At 36.3% G+C, this 20,309-nt stretch overlaps 1 long non-coding RNA gene across 1 annotated transcript; it reads left to right on the top strand.

Annotated features, from left to right (window-relative positions):
• The first annotated feature begins 8,250 nt into the window (after positions 1-8,250).
• On the top strand, positions 8,251-18,523 carry LOC140169071 (uncharacterized). Its single transcript, XR_011861342.1, has 3 exons — positions 8,251-8,346; positions 14,190-14,375; positions 17,352-18,523. It is a non-coding gene; the product is annotated as an uncharacterized lncRNA (long non-coding RNA).
• Positions 18,524-20,309: the final 1,786 nt, after the last annotated feature.

Raw genomic sequence — 20,309 nt, 5'->3', positions numbered from 1 at the left:
CTAAATTGCTCATTCATGTCATTTTTGTTTTTCATTTTTCATGCGATTTTCAACCAGAAAGCCCAATTGCGAAAGAAGAAACAGCTTTTTTCGTGTCTTTGTATAGAAAAGGTGACTGAATTTGAATCATGAACAATCTGGTCGGTGTTCTTAAGATGAGTAATTTTAGACAATAATTTTGTGATCATCCACCACAAACCAGCCGTAAAGTTGGCAAATTGTTTTCTGAATTACAGTGTAAAATGTGCATGAAAGTTGTATTCGTAGGCACCTCAAGTTGGTGCTACATGTATCTCATTTTGTTAGTGCCAGTCAAATACGTTTTAAACCAATCAATAACCCTATTGTTTGAGAGGACAGTAAGCTTCTATCTATGTCTATAGAATTCTTGAATAGCTCTAGTCTTTGTTTGCTTTTTCTAAATCCTGTTCAAGTGGTGGGTAACAAAGCATTTTGTATAGGTATGAAAAACCAACAAGTAACAATGAGAGGACATTTCTGAACCTCGTTGACTTAGGGATGATTTGAAATGACCGCCAATTATGACTGCATGTTTGATATTTATTACCAGCAATGTGGAAAGAGAGTCACATGTAGAACCGAAATAAGGTATCATTTTGCCGAAGGAGCAAAGTTCAACAAACCATAACTCCGCTTCTGGATATCGTTTGAAGTCAAATGATATATCATTTTAAAGCTTATGATATATATATTTACTAAATATGAACTAAATATCATATTATTTATATACTAATGTCATTTAAGTGAAAATGAAAAATCATTTAACGCGGTACAAACTTGTTACGAGCGAACATGGCAAAAGGTGGCCCAACTCGGGCGATTAAGTAAAATCGGGCATAGCATTTGAACCTGAACTAGGAAAGAAACCAAGGAAATTTTTTTTAAATGTTAGCCAAGATATTACTGTCCTACTGCATATCACATTCACGCCATAAAGACATAACCCTTTTATTTATTTTTTTCTGAAAAGCAAAACTGCAATTGCTAATCATGAAAGTAAATTTCACGCAATGCAAGCTTATTATGCGCGAAAATGTCAAAAGTGGCCCAACTCGTTTTCTGGATGATTTAATTAATTGAGCATGGCGCTTGAACCCGAACTAGTAAAGCAACCAAGTATACTTTTTCTGTTAGCCAATATGTTACCGTTTCAACTGCATGTAGCATTGTTACCATGATCTCTTTTATTTCTTGTTTTCTAAAAAGTGATATTGCAATTGTAAATTTTTTATTGTTACAGTCTGTATAGCATAATAGTAAGAGGTTGTACTTATTTAATGTAATGTCCTTAACATGTCTAAAACAGTAAACATAGTTTTGCCTCTAAAGGAGTAAGTGTCATCGACAAAATAGATCTTGACCTTGTATAAAATATAGACCGTCCTGGTATGATTTTAACCACATTTGACCAACTGTGAAATTTTGAACCTGCATATAAGCGGCCATATTTGTTTTATGCAAATTGGCATATTTCCATTTTTTCTCTCTTTTTATTAAATACAGAATGTCATTATGTTGCAATTGTGTCCAGGTATAATGGTTATATTATAGGCCTTACCCGGTGTATAAGTAATGGTTTAATTTTTTTTATTTAAAATTATTATAATGATATAAGTTTTTGCTATTCTGCGCTTAAGGGGTGGGGTATGAACTTTTGGACAGTATTTATTGTGGGACATTAGAGCACATCAGACATATCGAATTGCATTCTGAATACGAAGAATGTCCTTCTGATGTCAAATAATTTTGACTGGTTTGATATTCGCAATGTAATACACATTTTATGGCAAATGATTAAAAATTGATATTTTCGATATTTAACAGTACTCGAAGTAAACTTTATAAATCTGATGATTTATACTTATGGTGTATGTAGGTGGGATGAAAAGCCGACGATCAATTGAAAATGTTGACCTTTCGTATTGAAGATATTGATTTTTTTCCCAAAACACCAAAAAAAATTAGGTCTTTAGGGAAAAAAAATCCATATCTTCAATATGAAAGGTCAAAATTTTCAATTGATCGTCGGCTTTTCCTCCCAGCTACATACACTTTAGAAATATGTCATTAGATTGATAAAATTAACTTCAAGGACTGTTATATATAAAATGTGGAAAATATCAAATTTTGATAATTTGTCATAAAATTTGTATTACATCGTGAATTTCAAAAAATGAAAATTATTTGATATCAGAAAGACATTCTTTGTGTTCAGAATGCAATTCGATATGTTTGATGTGCTCTCATGTCCTACAAACAATACTGTCGAAACGCTCAAAACGCTCATTCCAGATCCCTTAAGATTTACCCTAATTTTCTATAATACGAATGACAAAAGTGCAAAATGCGAAATATGATTTGTATTAACCGCATCTGCATAAAATTTATTTTATAGTACAAAAATGTTCCTGAAATATCGACAACAAGTTAAAAACAAGTCATATTCAAGTTTCGTTTTAAAGTAATGAGTCAGACGTTACAATTGATTATATTGTATTTGTTTCCAAATATGACTGCTGTTCATCGACCAATACCATTGATTTGCTGTTGCTCAATATGATACCAAATACATTTTGAATCGTACTTTTGTTCTCACATTTTGCATTGTTTTTAGTTGTTATACATCTGTTCGAACATGTGACGAGTCACGTATACAGTGTCAAGCAGGTGCGTAGCCAGTCCCTTCACAGCCAGAGTGTGCGAAATTTGCTCCAATATGTGTCAGCGCTTTCCAAATATGACTGCTGTTCAATATGATACAAATAAATTTGTATCGTGCTTTTGTTCTCACATTTTGTATCGTTTTAAGTTGTAATACATTGTCTGTCCGAACATACGGCGAGTCATCTTACAAATATGACTGCTGTTCAATATGATACAAATAAATTTGTATCGTGCTTTTTTTTTGTTCTCACATTTTGTATTGTTTTAAGTTGTCATACATTGTCTGTTCGAACATGTGGCGAGTCACGTATAGAGTGTCAAGCAGGGGCGTATAGCCAGTCCCCTCACAGTCCGAGTGTGCGAAATTTGCTCCAATACGTGTCAGGATACAATACAACGTGTCCCGATAAAAATAAAAGAACACCGGATAAATTAATGTTGCAAAATGGGTTGTTTCAAACTCCTTGATTTTGTATTATAAACTTCACTGTTTATTTTGGTACCAATGTTTACCAAAAATATGTACAAACTTTCCCTAAATCCAATCTACATGGTTTCTTTTTTTATTGAATTTAGCTTCAGACCCGATGCAAATGTAAATGCACGTAATGTTATTAAAACTTGGCCTACCAGTTGTGTAGCCAGCACTTTGTGAGGGTGGGGGGGGTGGATGGGGCAAAGGGGTTGGGGGGGTCAAGACAAATTTTAAGGGGCATCCTTTTGGCGACAAAATCAGTTAATGTTACAAATACGCGCGAAGTGCGCGAAAAATTTTGCCATATTGAAGCTAAACCGGTTAAATATGGTACAGAAAGGGAATAAATTCGCGCGAAGCGCACAAAAATTGGCACTTTTTAGGTTAAAATTGCAAAATATAATGTCAATTTGGTCAGAAACACAAAAAAGTCTTAAATGTAGGGGCGGCCACCATCCCACAGGGGGGCCAAAGGGGGCAAGACTTTTCACAGGGGCAGCTGCTCCCCGCTTGCCCCCCATGCTTACCCCCCGGCTACGCCACTGTGGCCTACATGCTTTTGATCTGATAGAGATACTGTAATATCGTCTGATATACACACTTCCCTGTCACAATAATTCTGAAGGGGAATATTTATACCATTTATGCCGTCTTATTTTGCAAGTCAAAAGTTCAATAGACATTATAAATAATAGTACAGAAAAGAGACAACCTTGACTAACACCCTTCTCCAAAGGGAAAAAATCTGATACTGAACATGTGGTTCTACCTGCACATTTCATAGTTCTAGTCCACAGTAAGTACTGTTTTAATTGAACTACATTCTCAGCACATTGGTTAAAAATGTTAACCAACTTGGTTTGCAGCAACCCACTCGACGGCCATCGTGTTGTCTGCAATGCATTCTGCCCAACACAAATGACCAATCATAGTTCACAAAGTAACACCATGTGACCATGGTTGGCGGGGAAAATGTGCTTATAACAAACATTGGTAATTTTGACTCTGAATTCACCCAACCTGTGTAAATACCATATTGACAGGTTTGACCATCCATGCATTAAACTGTATTTTGCCTAACTTCAAGAATCTTAACATAACCAACTGTTTTCTGCCCATCCATTTTTATCCAATGTTCTGAGAGTGTTGAACTATGAAATTCGTCTTTGTTATAATTCATATGTAGGTATGGCTTTAATCTCCCACACAGGGGATGTAGATTACAAATAGAGCCACCTAAGGTACCTCATTTAAAATTCACGTTTTCTGTGTGGAAGATTAAGGTCATGTCATCCATAGGGATTGTACGAATTTCAAGTGGAACAGCCCATTGTTGTAACACAATATTTGAGAGACGTATTTTGCCCAATCTTGCGCATTACTTGTCAGCAAAATTTAAGGGATTCGGGATTAAATACATAAAAATAAATTAATTAATTAATTATAAAAATATCAAACTTTCATAAAAATTTCCCAAGATCTTTTAATATTTTGTGAACTGATCCTACGTGAATTACTATACGTGTGATGTTCTCTCCTTTTCCAAACACATCACTTTGGCTTGACCCAGTTGTCACAATATAGTCCTCATTATCATGTTGAATGGTTGATGAACACACAAATTGACTGGAATTGTTACCTACCCACGTCGGACAAGCAGGTATCCTGCCAAGATGCTGAATGACCTGGATTTTGCTGATGATATTGCCCTGCTGGAATCTTCCATAGCTCGGGTCCAGTCACAGCTTACTAGGACTGCAACTGCAGCAGCAGATCTAGGCCTTGTCATCAGCGCACCTAACACAGAATATATGACTGCAAAATGTAACGCCCAACCAGCACTTGAAGTCTATGGTAGTACCATCAACCATGTCACAGACTTCAAGTATTTGGGTTCCAAGATGCGCTCTCTAGTGTTGGAGACCTAAAAAGAAGAAAAGCACAAGCCTGGGCAGCTTTCTGGAAACTGGAACGCCTTTGGAGAAGCCCGTCTCTGCCAATCGACACAAAAATCAAGCTGTTTCAGACAACGTGTATTACTGTCTTTATGTACGGGTGCGAGTCATGGGTAATTACCAAGGACATGGAAAACAAGATCAATGCATTTGCAACATCTTGCTACAGAGTCATGTTAAACATCAAGCGTGTGGATCGGATTCCAAATGAAACCATCTACAACCTGACCAACACCACTCCACTGGTTGCCAGAGTCAAGATTCATCAACTCAAATTTCTCGGCCATGTACTGCGTCTTGAAGATGGCGAGCCTGTGAAAGAATATGCGCTTTATATTCCACCACATGGGAAGAGGAAACCGGGACGGCCGCGCACACTGTACTTACAGTGTGTGATGTGTCCAGCACCTCCTGGGAGATACTGAAGGGATGCTGCAGCCAAACAAAATTGTTTCGCTTGCCCAAAATCGCATTAGTTGGAGAAAGCTTGTAGTCGCCTGCTCCGCAGCCGACTGATGATGATGATGACACACATTAATATTGATACCAAGATGTTTACGTCCCATATGCTGTATCAGGTGTTATATACATCAGCATCCTACCCCCTCTCTGCACCCGTTAGTCTCCAAAACTGGCATATAAAAAATAGCACTTTTCATTAGGCTTATAAAAATGTAAGAACAGATTTTTGAAACATTACCGAAATCAATATTATCAGAACATTAGCAATATTTTAGAAACACAAGCTGATACCTAAAGCTGACAGTCAACTGTAAGAAATTGATAAAAAAGTTGTAATGATATTTTCGATTTTTTGTTGCTGAAATAGTCGAGTTAATATTGTTAAGGTAAAGTGATGCACACAAGAGAAGTGACAAATTTAGATAATACGATTGTTACATTGAGCTCAATATTCAATTTTCCACTGGTTTTAGACTGGTGTTATTATTTTCTACACATTTGTTCCTAGACAAAGAGAACAAAATTTACGTTGCTTATTTCCATATGTTATTGATATATTCGAATTGATTTCTATGTGTTTGTGCCTTAGTTTAACAAGTGCTTACTTGTTTTGAGGCGTTTATAATGTACCTAGACACTTATATGACGAGTCACGAATTGACAGGTTTGACAAAGAGTGTGAATCTGTTGCCATATTTTAATATAGCAACAGATTCACACTTGTTGTTAAACTTGTTTTCAACAACTCTTCCTATACCTTTGTACAGGAGCCAACCGTTGTTAAACCGTGATGAACCCACACTTTTACTGTAGCGTATACGCGAACGCGAGCGAGACTACGCGTTACGCGAGAGCGCGTAAAATTCGTCATGCCTGGAACCTTTGTGCGTATGCCAGCTTACAAGTTGAATTCAGTATTTTTCAGGTAGCGGCTAAACATTGCCGTTTTATTCTGTAGTTTTATTGCTGATATCAAAAGAGAAATCATCGAAGTTTTTGTAAGGCTGAGTGGCAATGATGAACTGCCATTCCTCGTAAATTATACGATATTTAGCTTCTTTTCGTTGTTGAAAGGATTCAATCATGTTTCACCGTTGTTCATCACCGTTTAACAACTCGCGTCCGGCGCGTCTGCGTGGTTTACTTCGCTCGGGCAGCTAAAGCTGCCCTCGCGAAGTAAACCACGCAGACGACGCGGCCGCATCGTTGTTAAACGGTGATGAACAACGGTGAAACATGATTGAATCCCTAATAAAAACACGACACTTTTGACCCTCGTCCCACTGAGCCATATGGGGGTGGGGTTTGGGGGGGGTTGCAATTTTATTTCTGTTATACGACTCATTTTCTGTTAGATTTGGTATCAATGTATAGCTATGGTTATATGGTCTCCTCTATCCTGTGACACCAAAATAAGTACAAACATTCCTCTCATAATGTCGCTGTCACATCATAATGTGAGCGCATCCCTCGCAAAATTGGATAATTCTGGCTAATCTAATCTATGAACATGTGATTTTCACCGGATTTTCTTCTAATGTGGAACGAATATTACTATTTCAATTACCAAGTAAAAAGTCGATATTGCTTAAATATTACAAGAGAAAATGACAGCCAAGTTATTGTAAAAACCCGATGTTTGCCTCACTCCGGTCATTTTGGGGGTCAATTCTATCCCCGGGTAAAGTGCTATGACGTCGTAATGTAAGTGGGCCCTCATAAAAAGGAAATCCTAGCTATGTGCAAATTGATAGTTGCTTGCTAACAAATCGTAGAAATATGAGATTTTCTTTAGAGTTTTGGCAAAGTATGAAAGGAAATAACAATTCTAATTTAAATCTCAAGTTTAAATTCAATATTACTTAGATACCCCATACCCGCGAAATTTGACGGTCGGCTCCGAGCTTGTTTTTGTTAAAGTGAGTGCAAAGGATGGTCCTACCATTACACCTAGACATATTAGGTGTAAATTAGAGCATTATAACGCACAAAAAGATATGTAGTGGGAAGGTTGCAAACACATACCGCCTTTGGTAGACTAGGGTTAATCTAAAATTGTCTTTCTTTCTTTCTTTGTCACACTTTATTTCATTCTAGTTTTTCTTGGTTCGTTTATTTATTCCTTGCCTCGTCCTTGACCACTTCCTTTTTTTCTTCGTCTCGTTTTCTCTTTCTATGTGCTATAATGTTAGTATTATGGTTACCTTTCCCTCTTTTTTCGTCTTTCTTTTTCGATTTAGTTCTCCATTTTTAGGGGGTCCGTTTGAATACTTTTTTTCTTTTGTGTTATTTTTCTCACTTTTAACATATAAGCCATTTTCGAACTGACGTGGCCCACGAATTATACGTTCGTAGGCTCCACTATGTCGCACCTATTTTTGTTCTATTAAAATGGTTTTACATCGATTATATAGTCAGACTCGATCATAATCGACTTTAATTATAGTGTATAATATTATCATTTTACTTCTTGAGAAGTTGGCACAACATCGGTGACAAAGGCGTGGTTAAAAGTGAAACATGTAATATAATTGGTTGAAACATTCTGTTTTTTACACTTTTCTTGTCAAAAATATCAAAATGTGTCAACTTTAGTGAGAAGCCTATCCAGTTAGCACCTGACAACCTATATAAGTTTAAGAACTGCAGAGTATAATTAAAAAATTTATTTCGCAGTATTAAGTTTGCAGATGAGCATTGCTTACTTTACACTTTACCAGAAACTTCACCAGGGAACTGCTTCGGGTTTGGAGTTACAAGACAATGGCGGTAGGTACATCTGGACAATTACAATAGTTGTGTGGTGGTGCATGTGGTGACGGTGGTTCTGTTCTTTTAATTTGGGGCTCAAATTGTCTACAAGTTTACACAGGCCGGTATGACGCAAACATATGCTTAAAGTACGGGTTTATATGTCCAAAAGTGCTCTAGTTTTTTAATTACCTTAAATTACCTTTATTTACTTACATACAGGAATTATATTTTTTGTTTTTGTTTAGAGGCAGCCAAGATACATTAGATGTGGGGATATTAACTAATAATATCCTGCAAATAGATTCTCGCTATAGCCACTTTTGTGATTGCATAGGGTAGGGCAAAGTGTTAAGTGCTGTGGATAATTTCAGAATGTATAAAACAGGTGTAATTTTATAGTTTTTGTTAGTCATAAACTGGTACTTTATGGACATTCAACCGGGACATTCAACTTCTGCAGTTTCAAGCTCCTTGTGCATGTCGTGTGGCATATATTGAACAATTGGAATATTGGCTTTCAGAGTATCTTTGTACGTGGCTATTGTCGCGCGATGTAAACTCCTCAACAAAAGTTTGGAAAGTTATATCTCAGCTTACTTGTGGCATGTGCATGTCGTGTGGCATATCAATGGAGAGCTAAATTATTTCCCTTTACAATGACACCAAATTTAAAACAAGTACTTTTTTCACGTCTGAGTGCACGTCCTGTGACTGTAGTGGGGTCTCAAACAGAATGTGCCAAATTGACCATTATTCTGTGCTAAAACAACACTAGTCACTAATCTCAGTAGTAGGTGGAAAAACTATAAGCAGCCACAATAGCCTGCCACCTCCTCCTCATGCTGTTCACCAGCCTGGTCGCAAGTTGCTATGGAATTGCATTCCAGTTTTCAACAAGGATTCGTCGCAGTTCATTCAACGTGGTTGCATTTGTTACTCTGGCACACACAGCACGACCAAACTGGTTCGATCGGGTTGAGTTCTGGGCTGATTCCATTCCCTCTACTCCCATATTCTGTAGATAGTCGTTGGTTACCTTGGCTCTGTGGGTACGAGCGTTGTCATCATGGAGGATTGCATTAAGTCACAGATTGCAAAGATATGGTACAGCTTGCTGCACAAAATAATGTCCAATTTGGCACATTCTGTTTCAGACCCCACAACACTCACAAGACGTGTACTCAGCCATGAAAAGGGTGGTTGTTTCAAATTGGGTATCACTGTTAAGGGGAATAAATTAGCTGTCCTTTTGATATGCAAAACACGATATAAACACGTTGCAAATAATCTGAGATATCGATGCTTGAAAAAACTTTCCAAACTTTTGTTGAGGAGTCTACTGATTGTTTTCCATATAAACAAACTTTCGTTGTAAATTGTCAGTTGTTGGTCATCTACCTTGAAAAAAATGCTCCCAATAAATGTTTAAAATTTTTTTAAAGTCGGCATAAATGTTGGTATTACATTATTTGGACGATGCTAATTAATTCCAGAAATAGTATTCGTGTGTGAACCACTGAGTGACAATAAGATTGCTTTTAAAACCGAACCTACCGAAACTCTCGTGTTAGCGGTAATTCTTTGAACACCGGAACTATACATTCCTGGTTCGAACCCCGGTGGGGCACTTCTATTTTACATTGGATTTTATTTTAACTCGGTTTCATACTTTTTTCTTAATCCTAGGTTTTATAGTTTTGTTAAAGCCATAGTATACGATTACGGACAGATTTAGTTATTGTAAAAAATTATGACAATTATTTTTGGTCATTTAAAGCAGATTGAGGTAAAATGAAAGAAAAAGAAAACCCCAATTATGTTGACCACTGCAGCTGTTCTACGAGGGATTTAATGTCTTAATAAGACATCAAAGAGGCTCTCAAATTTGGCTAATTCCAAGAAGGTAGCGTAAAATGACAAATATGCTAAAAAATCAGATTTGAAAAAAAAATCATTTGTTCATTTACGGACGAATCTCATGTTGATAAACACATACAGAAAAAAAACAAAAAAAAATTGCACGGAAGACCGTGATAAAAAAACGTATTGCATTGATATTTCAAAATAATTATTAATGACACCCCCACACACACACACCCCACCCCTACTTGGAAAACGTGCCAACCGGGGATATGTGTGTGTAACTATCCAACCGAGACTATCCAAATGCGCTATGCTATGTTGCATTGCATTGCATACGTTGAAAATCCCCACTTTGCTGGAAAAAACCATATGTGTGTATCTCCAGTTAGATAGTATGGAATCAGATTGGTCGGATTCTGTACTATGCAATAGGGGGTATCACCCCCCTCCCTTATGCAGACCCTATGCCAAACTAATGCGTTTAGAGCCCTCTAGAGGGGTTGTATAGCCCTATTAGCGTCAAAAGTAAACCGGGGATATCCCCGTTTGCATTTGTATCCCTGGTTTATAGGTAAAAAAAATCAGAAATGTATCCCCGTTTTACACGTTCTACGCACGCACCCCCTATACAATATACCCCACCCCATAACAAGACAGAGGAAAACGACTCCAAAACACAACGGTAGGGGTTAGAACCTTCAACCTCTCGCACTAAAGACAAAAGTATTAACCACTTCAACAACAGCCTGCTACAAAAAACAAAAAAATCGTGCTTTTTTGCAACCTTGTTTCTCATCATTATAAGTTTTACTCAATAACAATCCTTTTAAAACTAATTTCACTTCCGTATAATGAGGTGATATTACTTATTGACTTCAATATTTTGTACGACAAGGAAGTGTTTTGCATTAATAAATAAACATCACTAGACGATTATTAATCGATACATTGTACATGGACAGGGCCGGCTGCTAATTTTCCTAGTGACACGCATGATTACGACACGAGGCCTCTTTGAAACCAACTTTCAACCTACGACTCGATTATTACACCATATTAAGCTGAAGTTAGTTAATGTTTATTATTACAGAAAAGTGTTTTGCCCGCGTTTGCTCACAGTTGTAGATATGACCATTTTAGTGATCGTGACTTGCATTTTCTCTAATTTTTTAAAGCTAATTCGCGCACCATAAACATTTTTTCCCGCAATATAAATTCAACTTTTATTATTATTTGCTTTATACTCAACTCATGTTTCAAATCTTATCTATGGGCTCAATATGGGAATTAAGCGACAAATGACTCGCGTACTCCATTTTGTGAGTATTTTCCAAAAAGCCGTATTTGTCGGCTTATTTTCACCATTTTCTTACATAACAGCAGAGGTCATGCAGGTAAAAATTACCGGAAGAGAGGTGAGTTGCCGTCGTACTGAAACATGAGTCGAAAATTTCGAAAACTGGACGTTGAATGTACACTCTCATGAATATTGATTGGCAACAGTTTCCAATATGTCAGCGCTCTAATCAGAAGTTTAATTCTAATCAATTTATTTTTATTTTGTTAAGTAAAAATAATAGTGGTAATAAATCCGTCTTATAAAACTAAAAACAGTGGAATCTAGCATCACGTACATCATGTATGTATTATGGGAGAAGATCTTCTCTGGATTACAATATCAAAAGAAGTTTGGCGTTTTGTCAAGCAGGTTTCTAAGTGTGTTCCTAATCGTGGTTGTCATGGTAAAGGTCCGTTCATACTACCACCGCATTTTCGATGCGTTGCTTTGCGATGCCGATATATCGATTACTTTTGCCGCAACTCAACGCAACTCGTCGCATTTCCAAGTTAAAATGTATTTAACTTTATTGCGATATCGCAATGCAGTACTTGCAGTACGATGCAGTGCGACAACGCACCGCATCTCAAAGCAACGCATCGTAAATGCGGTGGTAGTATGAACGGACCTTTTCGATGGTTATAGCTTTGTTTGCTTTGTAACCAATGACAGTGCCGCTACGATATCAGATTGAAACAGGTCACCGCTAGAGGCGCTGCATCTAAGAAGTAGCCTAAAAAGTTTATTAAGAGACGGAATGGGTGTGACCCGGGTCGCTAGCTTATAGCTCCACAGCACCAACCACTACACTAACATGCCATTCGATAGTTTGTAATGACATTTTACGTATAATACAGACTGGCTCTTTTTTGGAAAGATCGCGTTCCTATCGGCAAGTTTCCGTAAATGTTGGCAACTAGCTTATTTTTGTTAACTTGGGTATGATAAACTCAAAAATGTTGTCTGTCAAGCAAAATTTTTAGACTGTGACCCTCAAAAAGACCCCCAAATGACCCAAAAGGTTCGTATAGTTGGCAAAAATTAATGTTATTCCAATAACACTTTCAAACATCTGGCTCCACCAGGGGCGGATCCAGGAATTTTCAAGAGCGGGGGCGCCGAGGGTTTTTCGTTTTATACCGGAAGTGACCCTTTAATGACCTTTGACCCCAAATCTGTGAGGACCTCATAGACACTGGATAATAACAATGCGTGTGTGCAAGTGGCGAAGTTCGGCTGGACTAAGAACTAGACCTAGCTGTGGTCTAAGACCAAACACTGCTATCTGTGCCAGAAGAGGAATTTTGAAGAAATTTCGTTTCGGACCGGAAGTTACCCCTTAATGACATGTGACCCCAACATAAACATTGGATAACAACAATTCTTGTGTTAACATATCGTTACTGTGCTTTGTTTTTCCTGGCTAATAAAAATTATTGGCGGTATTTTGATTTAAACCGGAAGTTACCCTCAATGACCTTTGACCCCAAATAAAAAATACGACGTATACATTGAGTAACAGTAATTCATTTGTGAACATACCGTCACTGTACTATGTTTCTTGGTTAATACTTTTTTGAAGGTATTTTGTTTAACACCTGAAGTGATCCCTTAATGACCTTTGACCCCAAATAAAATATACCGCAAATAAACTGTGTAACCATAATTCATGTGTGAACAAATCGTTACTCTCTTATGTTTTCCTTAGCTAATAAATTTTTTTGAAGGTATTTCATTTTATACCGGAAGTGACCCCTTAATGACTTTTGACCCCAATATAAAAAATACTATATATACACTGGGTAAATATAATTCGTGTTTGAACATATCGTTACTGTCCAATGTTTATCTTAGCTAATAAAATATTTTGAATCTATTTCGGTTTTTTTACCAGAAATGACCCCTTAATGACCTTTGACCACAAATATGTGTACACCCCATAGACAATGTGTAATAACAATGCATATGTGTGCAGGCTGCGTCACTGTCCTACGTAATTTGTGGGAGAAGCAGATTTTTAAAGGTATTTCGTTTTATACCGGAAGTGACTTCTTAATGACCTTTGGCCCCAAATAAAAAAATACTCAACTCATATGTGAACATACCGTTACTGTCCTATGTTTTCCTTAGCTAATAAAAAATTTGAAGGTATTTCATTTAATACTGGGAGTGACCCCTTAATGACCTTTGACCCCAAATATGTGTCCACTCAATAGACACTGGGTAATTACAATACATGTGTGCAAGTGGCGTCACTGTCCTACGTAAGTTGAGTTTCATGTGACATGTAGGGGCATAGTCAATTATGGTTGTGACCAAGTTATGTCACAATCGATGTAAGCATGTCAGTGCTAGGTCGACAGAAGGAAGAAGAAAGCAAGGTGAAGATCCTGTAAGAAAAAATGAACTTCTTAGAAGAAAAAAAACATAAGTCTTACGTCAAGGCTGTGTAAGAAACAGGGCAACAAAATGAATCTCATATTGATTAAATCTTGAGTAAATATGTTTATTTAGTTGCGTTCAATTGACTAATTGTGTTGCTCTGTTCCCATTTTACACAAAAGTTTAGTAATTATTCGCAGTTCACTACCGTAGGACGAGAGTGAATTAATTTCTATTTTTTGTTTTTGTTTTGTTTTTACTCTTTGTGTCTTAGAACTTTGCGATAAAAGCACTTGTATTGGCGTTTATAATGTGTCAGGTAATGGTCACCATTTCGGCAGTGTGCCCGACTATTAATTGCGGAAATTGCAAAACGAAGTATGGTAGTACTAATACTATGTGTATACCAAATTGTTGCTGCAAAAGTTTCACCGAGAAAATTTGTGGTGGACAGTAGAACGTAAGTAGTTCTAATTATCTTTTTCTTCTCTTAGCCAATGTGTAGCATAATTTTCTTAGTCAATGTACAGCCTTTGCTAAGGAGCTGTTCCTAAACGGTTCTTCTGTTAATCATAAAATAAACCATCGTATATAATTGACGACCGAAATTTTTTTTTAAAAAGACTAGTTTGCGTATGAGGTCCTGTCAACCAGACCAAAAATGCTGTACTATGCAGGTTAGCAACCAATCACGTCGCGTCTTTGCCCTGACGTCAGACGTCATTACGTTTGTCTCACCTCCTTTTTCAACCAAATCGACTGTAGTGAGGGATCAACATTTAACCACAAATTGCCTCAGGCAAAACTCACTTCCTGGGAACCAAATACCACACAAGGTCATTTATGACCATCTATAATTACATCCTTGTGATTTGGCCAACTCATTGACAGATACAAACCTCAGGAGGGAATTCAATTTTGATCAATTTTCTCCAGGTAGAAACTAGTCTGTTTAATTCGGTCCTCAATTATAGTTTGTTTGACTTGTATTAGGCGAAAAATATTCGGCTTTCTTCATCCGTGCACGAAAAGTAGTTCTCTTAAGCGCGAGCGCAGATTTTCTATTCTGCTCTGTGCTGTTTTTCTGACCTCTCTCTGTCTCCACCTCCCTCTCCCTCCCTCCCTCCCTCCCTCCCTCCCTCCCTCCGTCCGTCCCTCTCTTTTCCTGCATGAATGCACTCTCACTGCACTCTCACTATATTAAGGGGTGGGGTATGAACGATTGGACAGTATTTATTGCTGAACCATGAAATGGTATCAGCCTATATGAGTGAATGTTACTTACTAGCTTACTAGCTTACTTACCAGCTTACTAACTGACTAACCATTTGGTCTGAAATGGACATATCTCTAAATGCCACGAAGGTATGACCCCATGAGTGGTGTCATGTGAAAGAGGAAAACATAAAGAATATAATAAAAATATTTCCAAACATCGGAGGTCATCCAGGGGTCACAGGGGTCAAAAAAAAAAAGCCATTTAAACCGAAAATGCTCCGATTGAGCTTAAATTTAAATGCAATGATCCTTATGACATTCTAAACATGTTAAAAACATTCACAAATGTATTTAAGGTCATTAAGGGGTCATAAAGGGCTCAAAGGTCAAGTTTTTCAAAATGCTCCAATTGAGCTGAAATTTATATGCAATGATCCCTATGACATTTTAAAAACATTTTAAGATTCATTTAAGGTCATTAAGGGGTCAAAGGTCAAGTTTTCCAAAATGCTCCGTTTGAGCTAAAATTTAAACGCAATGATCCTTATAACATTCTAAACATGTTGAAAATATTTCAAAATTCTTTAAGGGCATTAAGGGGCAATAAAGGGGTCAAAGGTCAAGTTTTCATTTTGGGACATTAGAGCACATCAGACATATCGAATTGCATTCTGAATACGAAGACTGTCAATCTGATATCAAATAATTTTGATTTTTTGAAATTCGCAATTTAATACACATTTTATGGGAAATCATTAAAATTTATATTTTTGATATTTAACAGTACTTGAAGTAAACTTTATAAATCTGATGATTTATACTTAAAGTGTATGTAGGTGGGATGAAAAGCCGACGATCAATTGAAAATGTTGACCTTTTGTATTGAAGATATGGATTTTTTTTCCCAAAACACCAAAAAAAAGGTCTTTTTGGGACAAAAATCCATACCTTCAATATGAAAGGTCAAAATTTTCCTCCCTGCTACATACACTTTAAGAATATATCATTAGATTTATATAATTTACTTCGAGGACTGTTATATATCAAAATTTGAAAAATATCACATTTTTATAATTTGTCATAAAATTTGTATTGTATTGTGATTTAAAAAAAATGAAAACTATTTGATATCAGAAAGACGTGCTTCGTATTTAGAATGCAATTCGATAGATCTGAGGTGCTCTCATGTCCCACAAAAAATACTGTCGAAACGCAATAAACGCTCATTCCAGATCCCTTAAAGAAGCGTGAAAATATTTCGCGCGCATTGGTCCAATTCAACGGTTCATACTTGGATCATTTTGTCTTCAAATTGGTTTTAAATTGGCAATTTTTTTGCACTTTGCGTGGAATTTGTTAAGAGAAATTTCATCTGGGAGCAAAATACCACTTTCAAATTGCATATTTGTGCGCTTCGCGCGCATTTGTCTCCTTCAATGTTCGTATTTGATTATTGACAGCTAAACATATCTTCAATGATTTTACACCAACCTCCCTCCCCATGTCACAAAGAAATTTACACCACTGCTGCCCACCCTCCCACATACACACTTATGAAGTCCTGCACCGTCATCAGTGATCAAAGGGGCCCGTGCGTTCACATTGCCCCCGGGCCTGTAATGGCTCTCGGCGTCACTGTTTCATCCCACCTACATACACTTTAAGTATAAATCATCAGATTTATAAAGTTTACTTCAAGTACTGTTAAATATCAAAAATATCAATTTTTAATCATTTGCCATAAATGTGTATTACATTGCGAATTTCAAAAAATCAAAGTTATTTGATATCATCAGGACATTCTTCGTATTCAGAATGCAATGTCCAAACGTTCATACCCCATCCCGTAATGTTACCAATGAAGATAATGAACTGGACCCGTGGTCATGTGCAACTTACGGCTAATCAGAGAAAACTCACGCACGGATATGTTTTGTTGTTGTTGTTGTTGTTGTTATTTTGTTTTTCCATATTTGTTGCATTTTATTCAGAGAAAAAATATCAACAAATCACAAAAAAAAAAAACCAAAAAAAAACCCACAGCAGACAACATATTTTAAAATGATTACAAAATGGTAGGTAATTCAAAATGATCATGCAGTCATTATCTAAACAAAAAAGGTACTAAAAGTCAAACCTCCATATACGGAAGTGGGAGCTAAGTTTACTTTTCTTTTTTGCAATTTTAATTATTGATATATTATTGTTTTTCTCGCAGCCGGTATGTTTGTTCAATGGTAACGACGACGACAACGGACTAGAAACACTGACAACGAGACTGCCAACAACTTTTATTGATGATTCATTCATTACGTTTAATAATTATAGTAGCATAGATTTTATTATGCTTATACAATATTAACTAAGAAATGATACATGCCCGGTAAAAATGTTTGCTAACTCAGCTAATTTAAATTACACCATATTAAGGCTATCAAGCCAAATTCAAACCGCCCGTAGCATGTATAGTTGGGGTTTTCAATTGCATTTGGAATTAACATTTTTTAAGCGTTACATGAAATTAACGCCTTAATAGGTATATTTTCCACCTTTTTGACCGGTTAATCTCATTCGAGCTCTTCAATATAAAATGGCTTGTCGACAAAACTAATTATGGGAGTTACAAAACTTTAAAATGTTTGAGCCGAGACAATATTTCGAATTTAAAATGATTTCACTTCAGTAACAACATGATAAAATCAGACGGGTCCACCTGATTACATAAAAAATAATAAAGTGGTAACAACTTTCATTAGAGACATTAAATTTGTAGAGTTCAAATGTCAAACGACAGTATGATTTTTTATCTGTTAGGGGTGTCCGCTTATATATTGTTTTGATTTCTTATTTTGATTAAGGGCATTCAGGTTTACTTTTTTTTCCTTCTTCTTAATTTCACGAAGTTATCATGGGTGTGGCATAAAGTTTTAAATGCCTTATCAGAATCAAGTTGTGTTTCGTTGTTATGTCCTAAGATCATAACATTCAGTATCAATGATCTGCGCCATATGGCAGCTGATTTATTTGCACTAAGAGACCTTAGAATAATGAGTGTTTGCTTTTTTACTTTCAATTCAGCTTAATTATACAACAATACAACCCAACTCTGACCACTGACAATCGTTATTTTGGCGCAAGGAATATAAACGATATATCTCATTGGTCATTCATTATTGATCACCCCAAGCGATTGAATTATTTAAAAGCAAACGGTAGTTTTACCAATAAAAATAATATATTTGATACTTTTGCCACCCATGATTACATGTGATGTGAATGGACACCATCTAATCCGTTCAACAGAAACCGTATGATCTAATGCCAGGAATTACATCGGCCTGTTCACATCATCTTAAATCGAAACCTGTAAATAAAAATAGGATACCATAAGTGTCTTTTCGCCTGACTTGTTTATTTCTATGTCATTGTTATCAATTTAATTTTTGAGCCGATTATTGCTGACGATTATGATCTGGCAAGTCGTTTCAAGAACGAGTCACAACCGTATTCGTGAATGACATTGCTTAGTATACTGTCTATCAGCCAGATCAGTGAAATGTTTAAGGTTATACAATGGATTTTTCAAGGCTTGATTCCAGAGGGGCGCAAGTTAATAATAGAAACAGCCATGCAGAAAAAAATGAACTCAAGCGTACTTTTGGGAGGGGGCTGCCGGGCTGGGGGCAGCCGGTTTTCTGCAATTTTCCTATGGTATTTTATAAAAACTCTATTATTGTCCTTAGATGATATCTGTCGTAAAATAAATCAATGCCACTATAGGCTATAATAGGCCTAGTAGGCCTTTCCTGATTATGCAATATATACAACAATAACTACAATAACAATGACAAAACCAACAACCAATATCTAATGTATACAAAATATTCATAGGCGTATATAGGCCGCTCCTATTTAGACTAGCAGGCCTATTCCTGAATTAAATACAATAATAAAAAAAAAACCGGCAAAAACAATAAAAACCCGGCAAAAACAATCAATCACTGCAGTCAGAAAGAAAGAAACGAACAAGAAAGAAGACAGAAAAAAAGAAAAGTAAGAAAAAAATATATATAAACTATTGCATAGTCGAGCGAACGAGTCAAACTCGCTAATCGAGTGAGCCACGGAGGGAGCTTACGCAAACTGATGGTCTCAAACTGACTATGATATTCAATAGTGCATACAGGCTGTTATGATAAACAAGCGCATTGCCCCCGCTAAAAATTCGTTTTTTTGCAAAAGTAGCTTCAATTTGGAATGAAAATCAAATGGTAGAGTAATCGACAGACCGTTTAGAAATAATGTTGGTAGTTTTTAACGGGCTTTTAAAATTTAATCGGTACTGTATTTGGTTCTTCCCCATGGCAACATTATTTCTTTGATCGATTTGTAGTACAATACAAAAAAGAAGAATACAATCACTCGGCGTGGTTTTATACGGGGCGCACATTTGAAAAAAAAAACGTCATGGAATGCGTTTTTGATCTTGTGAACATGGTACGTAAAAAGGCTTTAAACGAATGATTTTCCAATTTATTCTAAAAATTTGTATAAACACACACAAAATGTTAAGCTATCCTTAATGAGGCAATACAAACGATCAAATTGGTGTTGAATAAAACAAAATTTTGAGTTACACCTTTTCATTGTAAAATTATTGTTCTCGGCCAAATGAAAAGCAATAATTTTCATTTTTTCAGTAAATGTCAGTAAAAACTATAACGTTTGGTACTGTATATATTTTTCAAACCCTGGTGTTAAACTTATGTATGAAATTTAGGCTTCTAGTGTAAGATTTTCTATTTTCACAGGCTTCAACTTGTCACATGAGCTTTTTGGGGGGTCTACGTTCTAATAATGAAAGATATTTGTAAAGCATATCATAATTTGCTATATTGTCATAGTTTTGTCAGAATTTCGGTTTTGATTGCACCATTTTTCAATTCCGACTACTAATATTGTCAAAATTACATTGCGAATGTACCCATGGATAGATGATTTTGTAAGTGACAATAGAAATATCGATTATTTCTGCTGGTTATATTAGAAATGAAGTATACTGAGTTGGACATTTTGCCATTCGCAAGTGAAAAAAGGTGAAATCATAACTGGTATTCTGACAAAACTATAATATATAGTTGTGCCTTATAGAGGTGGGAAAAATCTTTCATTAGCG

Source organism: Amphiura filiformis, chromosome 14 (assembly GCF_039555335.1).
Source record: "Amphiura filiformis chromosome 14, Afil_fr2py, whole genome shotgun sequence".
Taxonomy (NCBI): Eukaryota; Metazoa; Echinodermata; class Ophiuroidea; order Amphilepidida; family Amphiuridae; genus Amphiura; species Amphiura filiformis.
The sequence above is the reverse complement of the archived record's forward strand: the minus strand, read 5'-3'. Positions and strand labels throughout refer to the sequence as shown.